Source organism: Diadema antillarum, unplaced genomic scaffold, assembly GCF_040938485.1.
Source record: "Diadema antillarum isolate AM-2024a unplaced genomic scaffold, OU_Dant_1.0 seq00000633_RagTag, whole genome shotgun sequence".
Classification (NCBI taxonomy): Eukaryota; Metazoa; Echinodermata; class Echinoidea; order Diadematoida; family Diadematidae; genus Diadema; species Diadema antillarum.
This window is the reverse complement of record NW_027271550.1, coordinates 10300-23778: the sequence shown is the minus strand read 5'-3', so window position 1 is coordinate 23778 and position 13479 is coordinate 10300. Positions and strand designations below refer to the sequence as shown.

General features: G+C 39.4%; 1 long non-coding RNA gene across 1 annotated transcript in view; it reads left to right on the top strand.

Annotated features, from left to right (window-relative positions):
• The window catches only part of LOC139736162 (uncharacterized), a 134222-nt gene extending 124367 nt beyond the window's left edge, over positions 1-9855 (top strand). The window contains exon 4 of the long non-coding RNA XR_011711240.1: positions 9485-9855. This is a non-coding gene — a long non-coding RNA (uncharacterized lncRNA). The remainder of the gene's footprint in view (positions 1-9484) is intronic.
• Positions 9856-13479: the final 3624 nt, after the last annotated feature.

Here is a 13479-nt window from a genome sequence, read left to right as displayed (position 1 = left end):
TTGTGTCTACTTGTTGTATATTTCGTTGTTGATCAAACTCTTCTTATTTTAAGTGTTCATTTCAAGAATCAATTCTCATTCTGTCAACACTTGCAGTTAAAGAAGGTTCAGAAAAGATCATCTTTAAGAAATGCAAAGTTGTTGTGCCTCTTTGCAGTATGCTTAGCACTTCTAACAAATGTTCATTCCCTTAGAAAAATAAATTTCAGCCCTTTCCACAGCAAAAAGGAGGTTATATTTAATCAGAATAAATTGTCATTGATCCAAGTAAGGTATATTTCTGTGCTATGAGCTTCAAAATAAATAATGATGTTGAATTGTACATGGTAATGTCCTTTGACGTGAAACCTATCATCGCGCCAACATTCTATTCAAACACTGCGATTGGTCATTGACTTTGAAAGTTCAATCTATCAATAATGAGAGGCTCATAATGAATAGCTATCATAAACCCTTTTACTTATTATTTCATTGTAATTCCATTAATTTTATATTACAAGTTCTATGAAATAGAGAATCGGTCATTTTCCCTGAAAATACAATTCATTATTCTGATTATGTTTTCCCAGCCATGTAATCTAAAAAGTGTGTCAAACCAGACACTATTTGACTTGTGCCTGTGTGCAACCCCCATTACTCTTTTAGATTGAGCATTTTGGACTGGAAGGTTCAGACTACAAAAATATGTTGTTTGTAATCATGTTTCTTGTAGTGTGTTACAAGTCAATGTCTGAGAGACACTTTATAAAATTAGTGTCTCATGAATCTACGATGCATAAACTTGTAAAATATGAATGAAGAATTTTGGAATGTAGCTAATCTGTATTGCTTGTGCAAATTCTCAAAGAAATTACCTAGCTGTTCAGTATCATACTTTTGATAAAGTTAAGTTTAAAGATATGCTTGCATAAAGTAACATTGAATCTATGTTCTTTCAAATATGGTATATCGTTCATATCAAATATTTGCAGGATTGTACTGAGGTGTACACTGTATTACAGTGCTCTTGTAGGCAGAAGGGGGGGGGGGGGGTTGAGACTAAATTTGTCTGTATTGATGGATACTTTCTGGGCTTGGATGAAACTTAATCAGTTTTAGACATAAAGAGTACAGAAATCCAGTTTTGAGCTTAGGAGCAGAATGCAGCCACCATCTTCTAAAATCTCAAAGAAGTCACTGTAAGGGAATCTGCCTGGTTTGAGAACCATCTGAAAGACACTGGCAAGGTGATCGCTTCTTGCAAGCACACACACACACACAAAATATTGTCTTATTTGCCCAGGGTAGCCCCTTCAGTGTTACCACTGCTCTACCGGAGGGCTCTACCATTATCATTCCCTAGCATTGCTAGGAACCAATTTGTACACCTTCATCAAGAGGGAAATAGTGGGTAAAAACATCTTAAATCCAAGAATGTCAGCGCTTGCCAAGATTTGAACCCATCCATGACCTGCACTTAAATGTTCAGACTCATTGCCAGTATGTACCACAGTGCCCCTACAGCAGTGCCTCCATACATGATTGTATGGACCGTGATGTTTTAGAGAATTTGTCAGGGGACACAGTATCCCAGGTAAATCTTGCATCAAGCTGATACATGTATGAAGAAAATCATTTGTGTGCAAAAAAAAAAAAGAAACAAAAGTGAACATGAATAGTGGTTTCTGTATAAAAAGAAAAGGAGAGTTGAATTGATTTGATAGAGTACTGAGCTTCTTCAAATGTGTGTACAGGACGCTTCTTAAATGGTCAAATTATGAACTTACATTCAAGCAAACACAGCTTTGTAGTTATAGGTTTGATTTGACATTGATTTTAACCAATTCATCTGTCATTTCACTGATTTTATGAGATTTGAGTGATTACTTCCCATTTGAATGAGAAGTCTTTTATTCTACGATGTATGTAGCCATGCCAGTGCTGTATTTTGGCATCACATTGTTCCTAATTGTGCAAACTGACCCTTCTGAAATATTGAAGCCATTCATTCCTACATTTCTCCCTTAATTACTGTATACGCTGTTATTTTCGCGTACAGGTATTTTCGCGAATTAGAAGGTGACAGACATTTTCGCGAGATGGTGATTTCGCAAATTGACACCAACGCTATCTTGCATGTATTGTTACTCAAGTGTATGGCGACATTTTTGCGTATTGTTAAATTCGCGATCCAACTGTGATTTGCGAAATTCGCGAAAATTAAACCCTCGCAAAAATGACCACTTATACAGTATGCCAACAATTTAATTTACAAGTACATGATGTATAGGCCTACAATTGCAGATAGGAACTGTTGCTGTTGTTTCTTCACATGGATTTTTGTGCTGTTAGATATATCAAGGAATATGCTTTCAGGTTGTTGTTTTTTATTATTATTATTATTATTTTCAATCTGAAAGCAATAATTGCTTTATCTTGGTAACATTTGCTTTGACTGTTCCATTGCTCAGCTGCTCTGAATTACTTTAATGTGTTGCCTCTCTCTTGAGAAAGGAAATCAGATTTTAGAAGGTTGTCGCCTTTAGCTTCATGATGCGACTGCCTGAAAGTGCAACTTACCGTAATACGTTCAGTTTTCAGCAGCCAATTGGTACAAATGTTTCAACTTGAATATTTTGAAAGGCAGAGGATTCCATGTGTGGTGTAAGTGCATCCAACAGATTCAGGCAATCATTACAGGGTCTGGATCTGGTTTGAAGAGAGGAATATCAGATGGAATCGACTCGGGTTTGTTACCAGCAAGTCACGGCCGATAGACCGCAAGTTTTATCAGTGCGGCAAACACACACCTTAGGGAAGACACAGGCTAGAAACTGAAGTATTGTATTCCAGGAAAAATGTGTTTTCTGGTCTCGTAGAAGTAGAACAATGAGGAGGAAGTTCTTCAAGTCTCTTGCGTGCTCAAGTGCGCCAAATATTCACCATGACAGGCATGATGATTTATTGTTTTCTTTTGTCATTTCTCCTATCTTTGGGAGGCGGTGTGGCCAACGTGGGATGGTGAGGCTGTAAATTTGTCATACTAACGTGTATTTCCTCGGAAATTTGGTGTGACGAATACGGATGAATGTGTGTCTTTGGAAGCATACATGTTTAACTTCCATGAGCCAGAATGGGCGTCTTGAAACCCGTGGCTTCTCGACTCACTTTGATATTAATGCCGCTTCAAAATGTTGATTCAAAATGCACAAAAACGTGCATTTACAATCAGCGATTCTCTCTAATCACATGTACTGGAAAAGTACAAACACAAATTATATTTACGATTGGCATTCCTGCATAATCGCATTTTCCGTTGTTCAAAGCATAAATGCAAAATTGTGTATACTGAATAGCTCACTACACTAGGGTGTTATAGTTTATCAACAATGCGCAGTGCATGTTCATGAAATCAGCTCTTTGTCAAGCTGGAAAAAAGTGACCATAAACAATGACCCACTGAATGGCATTTTGGATTGGTGTTTCAGATCAGCGTGTCTAAACACTGATTCTGTCTTCACATATTGAGCATAAATGCACTAGAATATTCTAAAATTGTTGTGTCTGTTAAAATGTCTGTATGTATTATTAAATGTGCCTGTGTAATGTGTTATTGGGTAAAGAGTGTGATAACAGAGGGCATTGATATAGGAAGGTTACTTGATGGCCAAGTGCATGGCTACAACAGCTGACCCAGTAACCTGTAATCGCCCCAGAACACGGCAGAACGGAGTAAAACCAAGCAAAGTTCATTATGCCTCCATTTGTGATTTGAGATAGGCGGGCAGGAAGATGGGCCGATGTGGCGCGTTGATAAGAAAGTATAATTACCCCCGCGAGTGAGTGAGTGGGTGGGTGGATATGTGCATACATGTTTGTGTGTATGTGTATGTGCGCTAGTATGAAAGTTTGCTTTTGCCCTTTTAGTTCTCATTTATGCTGTTACGCCCCTAAGCAGAGGGCAGGAATTGTTTGGAGGAAGAGCAAATGGAAATGAACAGAGCCATTATCCAGCCAAAGTAAGAAACTGGCGACAACAACTACACTAAAAGCAACATTTAGTACTCAGATGAAACAGACTAACTCCAAAACAATACAGGGAAAATAGAGGGTTAAAAAAAAAAACTTGTGTGAAAAAAACAAAACAAAACAAAACAAAAAACGATTACATCCATAAATGTGTTACAATTTGATTTTCACCAGACTGGATGTTGATTTATAGATGGCATTGACAGTAGTGATGCCTGAAACATCTTTACCAACTCTTCCTACAAAAATGAATTAGTGAAAAAGATGTTGTACACACACTCATGTAAAAAAAGAAAAATTTCAAAGTGTATATGTATGTGGCACATTTCATGTTAGGCTGATCTCTCTTTTTTTGTTTCTTTTAATCATGATGTGATATTTGCTCTGAAATATTTTAAAAAGTAAACTAACCATGATGTAGCACATACACAAGAGATTGTGATAGAGATTGATTTCTTGAGTAGCAAAGTGTTTTAGACTTTATAGCATTACAAAGGTTTAGGTTGATCTGCTTAAAAGTCAGATTATTTCAAGAAAAAAAAAAGAGGGGAAATATTCACTCCTACTCTTGGGGTTGAAGGAACTTGGATTAGAGCATACGTAGCTAGTCAGTCCTGAATTCTAAGCTTCATGTACAACCAGCCGTCCATTAGCACTCCCACAATGTTGTCAAAGCTCAAGCGCAAGAACAACCAAATTATGCACATGATGAACGTGATATTATTACTGCCACACATAATAGATGTTGCAGTGTTCATGATAATATGTGTGGCATATTCACTGTATGCATGTGGCAGATACTGATAAAGATATAGAGTGAGTATTACAGGTTTTAGCACCTCAGACTTCATTCAGTAAAAGGGAGCAGCCATGTTTTGAAATGTTTGATATGTGCTATTTGGCTGTATCAGGGCAATTGCCCCCTGTGAATACTGGTCAGTGTAGGGTTAGAGTTAAGATTAGGGTTAAGTTTATGGTAAAGGGTTTGGGTTAGGGTTAGAGTTTGAGTTAGGGTTAGAATTAGGTTCAGGATTAAGATTAGGGTTATGGTCAGGGGAAGGGTCTGGGGTAATTGCCCAGGGGGTAATTGCCCTAAACCCCTATTTGGCATCACTGTATTTCTTTTTTTCCACTTCAAAAATTGATTTTGAATTAAATCTCATCTGCTCGTTTCAATGCATTACTCAAATGGTGCATTATAATATTTTCATTTACACTATTACACATTTACACAAAACATTCCACCACCACCTACAAAAAAAAAAAAAAAAAAATCCCGATCATTTTCCACTTTCCAAACATGAATTTACTGTTCACACACATTTGCATTAGAATTTGTTGTATTCTATTTCCAGTTTTATTAAGTTTAAAAAAGAAATTCTTTTCATTTGATTTCAGTTTTTGTATTTAGAGTTGACCTTTAAACCTGAGGTCCTTTCATATCAGCACAATATTTTTAAATACTTTTTATGATTCCGGAAATTAAACGAAAACATCACGAAAAAGAACATCACAAAAAAGCACACCATTTTTTGCTAATGTGAATTCAAAAGAGCATGCTACTTTGAAAGCTCCAATTGAGAAAATTTTTCACATCAAATTTAATATATTTTCGAAATAGCGGGATGATTTGGTAGATTAGTATGCTAATTATCTTTGTGCTGGTTGAGTAATGGAGTAACGTTGTATATTACAGAGAATAACACTTTGAACAACAGGCCTATGAAGGCTCGTTTTAATTTATATTGATGTAAATGCTACAGTTGATTTTGTTTCGCAAGCCCTGCTGTGCTGAAATATTTTGAAATCGCAACATCTCTGTGGATAATAACAAGGAAGAATATTCATTTTTGATGAACTGGTGCAATTTTTACCCTTGATTCCTCTTCGACCACAACATCCTCAACATTTCTTACATCACTGGCATTCAGATGGGAGTGGAATGTACAATTTTGTAGCAGCAGACTCTGCAAGTCCTGATGGAATTTGATAAGTATAGAATACCAGTAGCACAATACACACAAGACCTAATGTATGGGTGACTGGCTTATGACAGAGAGACCAAGGCAAGACACTACATGTATGTGAGGAGGGAAAGATAGAGCGAGAGAGGGGGAAAGAGAGAGAGAGAAAGAGAGAAATGATTACAGACTGCACAATGAATTACATGGACTGAATAGAGTGAGGGAGAGAGTGAGACAGAGTAACAGAAAGAGAGGGAGATAAAAGAGAGATAGAAAAGGGAGGGAGAGAGGGCGAGAGAGGATACAGCTAGAAGGACAAGAAAACAATGGGTCGCCTCCTCAGCATTGCCTGTGTATAGAGTGTGTGTAATACCATGACCTCAAGTGAACTCGTGTATATAGGCCAGGGCTATTATATTGTGCAGCACTGCCTGCCTGGGACTCCATGCCTCTAGTAATTGGTTGTGACAATAATAAACAGGACTGGTTGGCCACTGGGTGGGCCTGGCGAGGAGCTGAGCTGTGTCGTGCCGTTCGTTCGTTCGTTCGTTCTTTGGCTTGCTTCGCATTGGCGTTGTCCTGTCTTCTGTGTGTGTGGGGGAAAGAGCCTGACGCCGGCTGGCAGCTGATTGCTTCTACTTCTTTCTCTTTCACTCCCTCTCGCTCTCATGCTCACTCGCATGTTGGAGAAACAAACGCTGGTACACACACACACGCACACTCACACAAACACACACACACACATACACGCACGCACACGGCAGCCCCCACTGAATTGGGGCAGAACTCTGTTGATGAGGAGCCAGGGAGTGAATTAGTTTGGTTTATTTGCATGGAAACATACCACATAGCCTAATATTACTGCAAAGTGGCAATTACTCTGGAGTTACTGTCTCAGATGCTAGCCTGCCTGGTCTGCCGATTACGTTTCGCATACTGTGTAGTGGCTGAATACGTATCATCGTCCCGCGAATTATTTCTTGCCACCAATAATCGCCGTTTTGAATGTCGTGAAGCGACAACAAAAATAGTGGCCATCCGTGTACAGAGCCGAATATATCAATTTCATGTGGAATGAGTGATACGAGTGAGCAGAACTCGACATGATTATGTCTGCATAAAACTGAGGGGACTCCCATGTACAGGATCCCGTGGGATTAGATTTTCATACTGACAGATAGCTGGCAGAGATAGCCGATCGTCTCGAATTGGGAGAGAGAGAGAGATGCGAGCGGTCGATCCGGAAACACGTGTGGAGAGACAGCTCTGGCAAGTAAGAATACAACGAGCGGCTTCGCTGAACAAGAGCACAGGGCTGGTTTGGTTTCGCGGAGCAAGCTGTGTGGAGCACATGTGAGTGATTTTCTGACGCGGGGGCAGAGTGGCCGCTGCTGCTTACGAGGCCGATGCCACCATCGCAGAACAGAACGGGCAGAGTGAGAGAGAGAGATTGGGTCTGTAGGATTGTAGCCAGTGCATGCCATGTGCAGGATACATGTGCTGTGACTCCTGATCTGTGTGTACGGTGTGTGTGTAGCTGTGTGTAGCAGTGTTCTCGTGTGCTACAAGGCAGGGATCGACGAGGCACGTTGCCACCACCTGCTCTACTCCCATGGATCAAACTGACTTCAGCTCCTGTGATTGATTGGGTCGCAAATCACCAACTGACTTCCATATACACATAATCTGTGTCTCCCTACTCACATCCAGTCAGAATCTATCATCACCCAGGACGACTCTAGTATTTACTGGCGACAGCTGTGTGGTTCCAGCACTGATTGCTGGCTAACGCGTGGAGTATTTGCCGAGCACCAGTTCAAGTTTTTGCCCCGCATTTTTGTTACTACGACACAACCGGCTGTAATTTAGGATTACAAGGATGATTACAGGAATGTGCATTTGATACATGTAAGAGATCACCTTTTTCCATTTTTCTGTACCATTTGCCCTGCTCTGGCTGCTCGAGCAGGTATAGAGGGGGAGGAATCTTCAGTCTGAAGCCCTGCTGTGTGGGGGAGTGAGTGAGAGGAAGGTGACCACAACTTCCCTCCAGCCCGCTGGACTGTCTGCAGGCCGCCGAGAGCAGGGACAGTCAGCGCAGCGCCGGCTGGAACACCTGCCCGAACGCTGGGGCTCAGGGCTGCTACACAGGTCTTATTGTCCCCCCTGCGGGCGGCTCCGTGGGTCTTTGTGCACGCATTCAGCCGGCCTGGGCTAGCGTGAAACGCACAAAGCTCAGTCACGTCTTCACAGCCAATTTACCTCCTCAGTCTGTTTTCTCAACCTTCAATCATTGCAGCACTTAGACACACTTCTCTGACTCCTTTTTCCCTTTCCATCATTTTTTATTTCTTTTTTTTTTCTTCTCCTTTCTCTCCTTTCTCTGTCCCTCCCTCTTTTTTTTTTCACTGATATCGTTGTGTATGGTGGATGAGCAACAATCGAGCCAGTATTGCGGAAAGAAAGCCTTGCAGTTGGAATTGTAGCGAAACCTTGGAGGAGAGTTACTCTGATATCTTTGTCATTTGTGGCTGCCTCGGACAGAGAGATCTGTGAATGGGAACCCAGAACTGCACGACATAATTTGGATCACACTCTTCCATGTTTCTGCGTGCTTGCCGGCAAGATCAGATCCCGCTTCGTATTCCTCTCTGAGATGTTTACCCGCCAGGAGCAGGAACATTCGTGATGTGCAGAATGGCATTACGGCCACTGTTGACACACAAACGGCGCATGACAAAACAAAATTGACCTCTTGACTGAGGCAAGTTCAGACAAATGTGCCCCTCCCCCCTCCTCAAAGGGCACTTTTTGTGTGATTTGACTAAAATAACAGAAGTATGAATGAAAAATTATCACTTCACCTTGGAACCAAGCTACTCGTGACATGCACATTCCTATAACAAAGCTGCCACTTCTGTGCGTAGAGAGGAGAGAGAAATAGAAGGAGCGTGTTTTTGTATCTTCCGTTTGGGCCAGGCTGCTCTGTGTTTTTGTTGTTAGCGGCAATTCAATGTTCCCGTGGATAAAAACTGCAACCTCCAAGTCCTTTACCATGCAATGATCAACTTTTAACCCCAGCATCAAGTTTCCCCACCCCTCGCTCCCGTGTTTTGTTTACAGATATTTTGGTAACACATTCCAAGCATTCGACTTCATCACATCTGCGAGCGAGCGCAGGGAGAGAAGAGATAAGTGCATTTGTAAGTGCCAAAGAAATATTCAGGGGAGAAATGATTTAGTTCGATGGCGGCCATCCACTTCAAGTACAAAGCGACAGTCTCATCACTGGATTAGTGAAGAAGGAACCATTGTGAAGTGTTCATTTGTGCCATCCCAGTCCTACTCGTTCATCATCGTGCCAAATTTTTGATACACAAAGTTTGATACAAATAGGCCATTAATCGCAGAAGTGCTGCACATTTGTGTACCTGGTGTGTTTTCTTTACAAATCTTGTTTTTCCCATTTATCTCCTTTTACGGGATTTACATCATCCTCCTTACAATGCCAGTGGACCCGATTCCCTCGGTGTCATCCCACTCGTCCCAAGAAGGGGATTACTCGAAAATCGAGGAGACAGTGCATCCGCCCCCGAAACGATCAAGGTAGGAATCTTACCATTTCTTACCTTTATACCGGTCTGAATCATCTCTGATCTATGCTCTCTTAAACCCTCCCATGACTTGTCATAATATTATGGTATCTGACTGTGTCATAATCTTGAAAATATTCCCTTCTAAGTGCTAAAAAGAGTAGGAAACATATGAGATGAAGCAATGCGTACAGTATAAAAGGATGAGGAAGAGTGTAAGCTCAGGGGAAGACAAGAGTGACGGAAAGATTATCAGTGGCACATATGTTGCAGATCATATTGCATGAAAAGAAATAGGAAGGACCCTTGTATTTTGTTTTTGTCTATCATTACCTGAATACCAGCATGGTGTGCTAACTGATGAAGTCGTTCCATATTGTGTATCAAGTATTGAATATGAGAGTGCGTCTTTATTGTGTGCCTGCGCACAGTGTTGTATTTCACAGGCCATGCTATTGTGCAATTGGTGTGTAAACACAATGTCACTGCCTTTCTTCACATGTTTCAACGGTAGTCACAACCTGGGCAGATTTTGTAAAGGTTACGTGTACATACGATTGATAAATGTGACCTGTAGATGTGAACAATGTACCTCATACGAATACATGTTTTCCTTATTTCATAATCTGAGTATGCATACTATGCTATGTTTCAATGCTATTGTAAGAGATGTTACATTTGTTTGAGATGAAAATTCAGTTGTCCATGATGTATGCGTGGGATATTTTATAACGGAGAAGGAAAAAAAGAGTCAAAATCTTTTTTGACAATATTTGGTTTGTAGATACTTTAACTGTGTAAACAAGGGCAGGAATCAGGTATTTTGTGATAGAATGTTGTGTTTACAGAGCAATTTTGTGTTTCATTGTCCTTTCATTCAAATCATACAGTTTTGACATTAATGGAATCCACAAGCTATTCAATTTGTGAAATTTTAAGAATTAAATGAACTAAAACTCAGTCACAGATAACATGTAATATCGATACTGAATTTTTTTTTTGATAAAATGTTATGTTGCCCGCGACCCCAAAACTGTAGACTGTGAAATCATATCTGTTTGTAATTGTGTGTGTGTGTGTATGTGTGTGTAAATTGGTAGTGGATTTAGATGTATGCATCACAAATGACATCTTGCAATATAAGCTAATTTTGTATGTAATGATGAGAATGGAGACCTGGTGATAAACAAAGTAAAAAGATTGTCAGTGTAACAACAGTCCTGTAGAAATAAATAGTAGGAAATTTATTGCATTGAAATGTTGCTATTATGGTGAAGTTCTCATGATATCCACAATCTGTGATGGTGCATTTAGCCATGTTCATGAGTGTCAATGTTCAATCACACATGACATGTACTATTTCTTTTACACTTGACAAGCTTCATGAATTTCTGTGTAAATATTCTGCCTCTTTCCTTTATCATGCTATGTGGTTCATTTGAAGATTGGAAAGGGGTTTTGTCTTCTTACGGACTTGCTCGATTACTGCAGGGTTTTAGAGCTAGTATGTCTAGGTCATTAAACTGACAACCATAAATAAATGTGGCGATTGAAATGAAAAGATTGTAGCAATCTTGACAGGTGTGTACATACCAGTCCATTGCGTTATCAATACGCTTTGATTTATTGAGGCAAAATGTGCAAAGAATGAAAGATACGATGTTTTGATCACAGGTCTCTCACATGTACAACTGAAATTTGTGTCGGAAAAAAAAAAGGAACGGCAGCATATGTGTACTCCTTCATGCTTATTTTTGTCTAGCATTTCTTGGAAGTATTGGTCCTTAATTTGATAATTTGCCTTTGATAAGAACAAAGTGCCCATATGATGTCAGCTTGATATTGCTATATCCCAGCCAGCGTACCCATTCACTATTTTGCATCAGATCCATAAAAAGGTATCTCAAATGCAATTGATTTTGCAGTAGGCCTACAGTATTTACTGCAAATTACTGCAAAATCTCTTGGAAATAATGACATTCTATAGGAAACTGATTGATACAAGGTTTTCTGTGTGTTTTCTTTTGTCAATAAAGAGGGTTGCTCTTAAAAGTTATTTCAGAAATAAGTGCCTGTCAAACTGGGATTCTTTTTTATCTAAATGTTTTTGTTGTTGATGATAAGTAGCATCAGTGTATTTTTGTGTAGATTTGCTATTTTGAATTTCTAATGTAGCTATTGAAGAGTTTAAATGCAAAAGCCGATACATCCATTTTTATCCACTTTGGATATTTGAGATTGAAGCTGTAGAAAAACAAGGAAAATAAGTAGAAAATATGTGATGATTCTGATAATATAGCCAAGAAATATTTCTTGTTTGAGTGTCATGAGTGCAGTGTCATTAAAATGATGTAATTTTTCTCTTTTTTATGATGACCTTACTTTTAAAAAACACATCAAATGACAATTGCATTTATCTGCTTAAATTCATTTAAATTCTTCAGTTGCACTGATTTCAGAGCTGAAAGATATGTCAGTTTTGGCCAACATTTACAGATGTTATTTATATGCTATATGGAGGTACAGTACCTGTCATAGGTGATGGAATTGTATTAATACTCTCATCTTTCCTGTTGACTGATAGCCCCCCCCCCCCCCCCAAAAAAAAAAAAAGGGGGGGGGGATGAGAATCAACACCCTCAATATCAGTAACTAAAGGGTCTATTAAACAAATATTATCTCCTCTTCCGTAAAGTGGAGAGGAATAAACAAAGAAACGTGACTCTAAGACTGGAACTTAGTCATGAAGAATGTCGGTCGTACCCATTCAGTATATTTCATGTGCATACTGTTTTGCACATGAAAGCATTTCTCAACTTATTTCATAATTCCCCAAATATTGATTTGAAAAAAAAAGAAAAACTAATTTAGCACAGTGTGACATTCATGAAAGGTTCCACACTATACATTATTCCATGTTTACAGTTGTAGTCAGTGGCCAAGTCTTCCATTAACTGTATCAAAGAAACTCAGTCGTAAACATTTTTTTTTTTTTTTTTTTTTTTTGTGGTCAAATCCAGTATGGTATCTCTATCTAGCATAGTGTCAAGCCAAATCCTATGCTAGTCTTGCTTGGTACAAAGTGACATTTATACTTTGTATTTTATGATCAGATAGGTGGCTTGTATCAAAAACTCCGATTTCTAAGGTACCCATGCTGTCAGTGGGTTAGCTTTAATTGCCCTGTTGCTTTAGCATTCACACTGCTACTACTACTACTACTGCTACTACTACTACAACTTGTACTGAGCTTCTACTACTACTACTACTACTAGTAGTAGTAGTACATAGTGTATTTCTACTTTTACTAATTGCCACCAATGCTACTTCTACTTCTACTAGTAGGCCTATTTTCATTCTGTCGTGTCTTGTTGGGTTTTTTATTATTTTGTTTTTGTTAGGGAGTAATTTTATGAATATGGAGTAATTGTAGGGTTAGAGGTGGTAGTGTGTGTAGTTATTTTATGTGTCATTGATCACGATGATGAAAGTAAACGTATACCTCATACAAACACCTACTTTATGACTTCCTGAGGAAATATTTTTCCCTTATTGGGGAATAGTTGATAGATGATTCATAAAGTTGGGTCTTTGTCGTCAAAGCAGTAATGCACAGTGTGACACACACTGGCAATGTGCTCTATGTGTTTCAGACATGGGAAGAGTGCGAGAGTGAGAGAGAGATCTAGAGTGCAAGTAGCCAAAGAATTCACCATTCACCAGCCAATTTTTCCATCATTCATACCTGTCACTCGGCACATTCTTGTTAAACTATTGGTATGTGTTTGTTGCTCTTGCCATACGACCCCATTTCACTGCCCCAACGATCTGCCAGCCAGCTCAGTGGCCCTCCCTCTCCCCACCACACGCTGCTGTCCAAAGCGTTCACCCTCACCCCCCTTCTCCTACAGGTT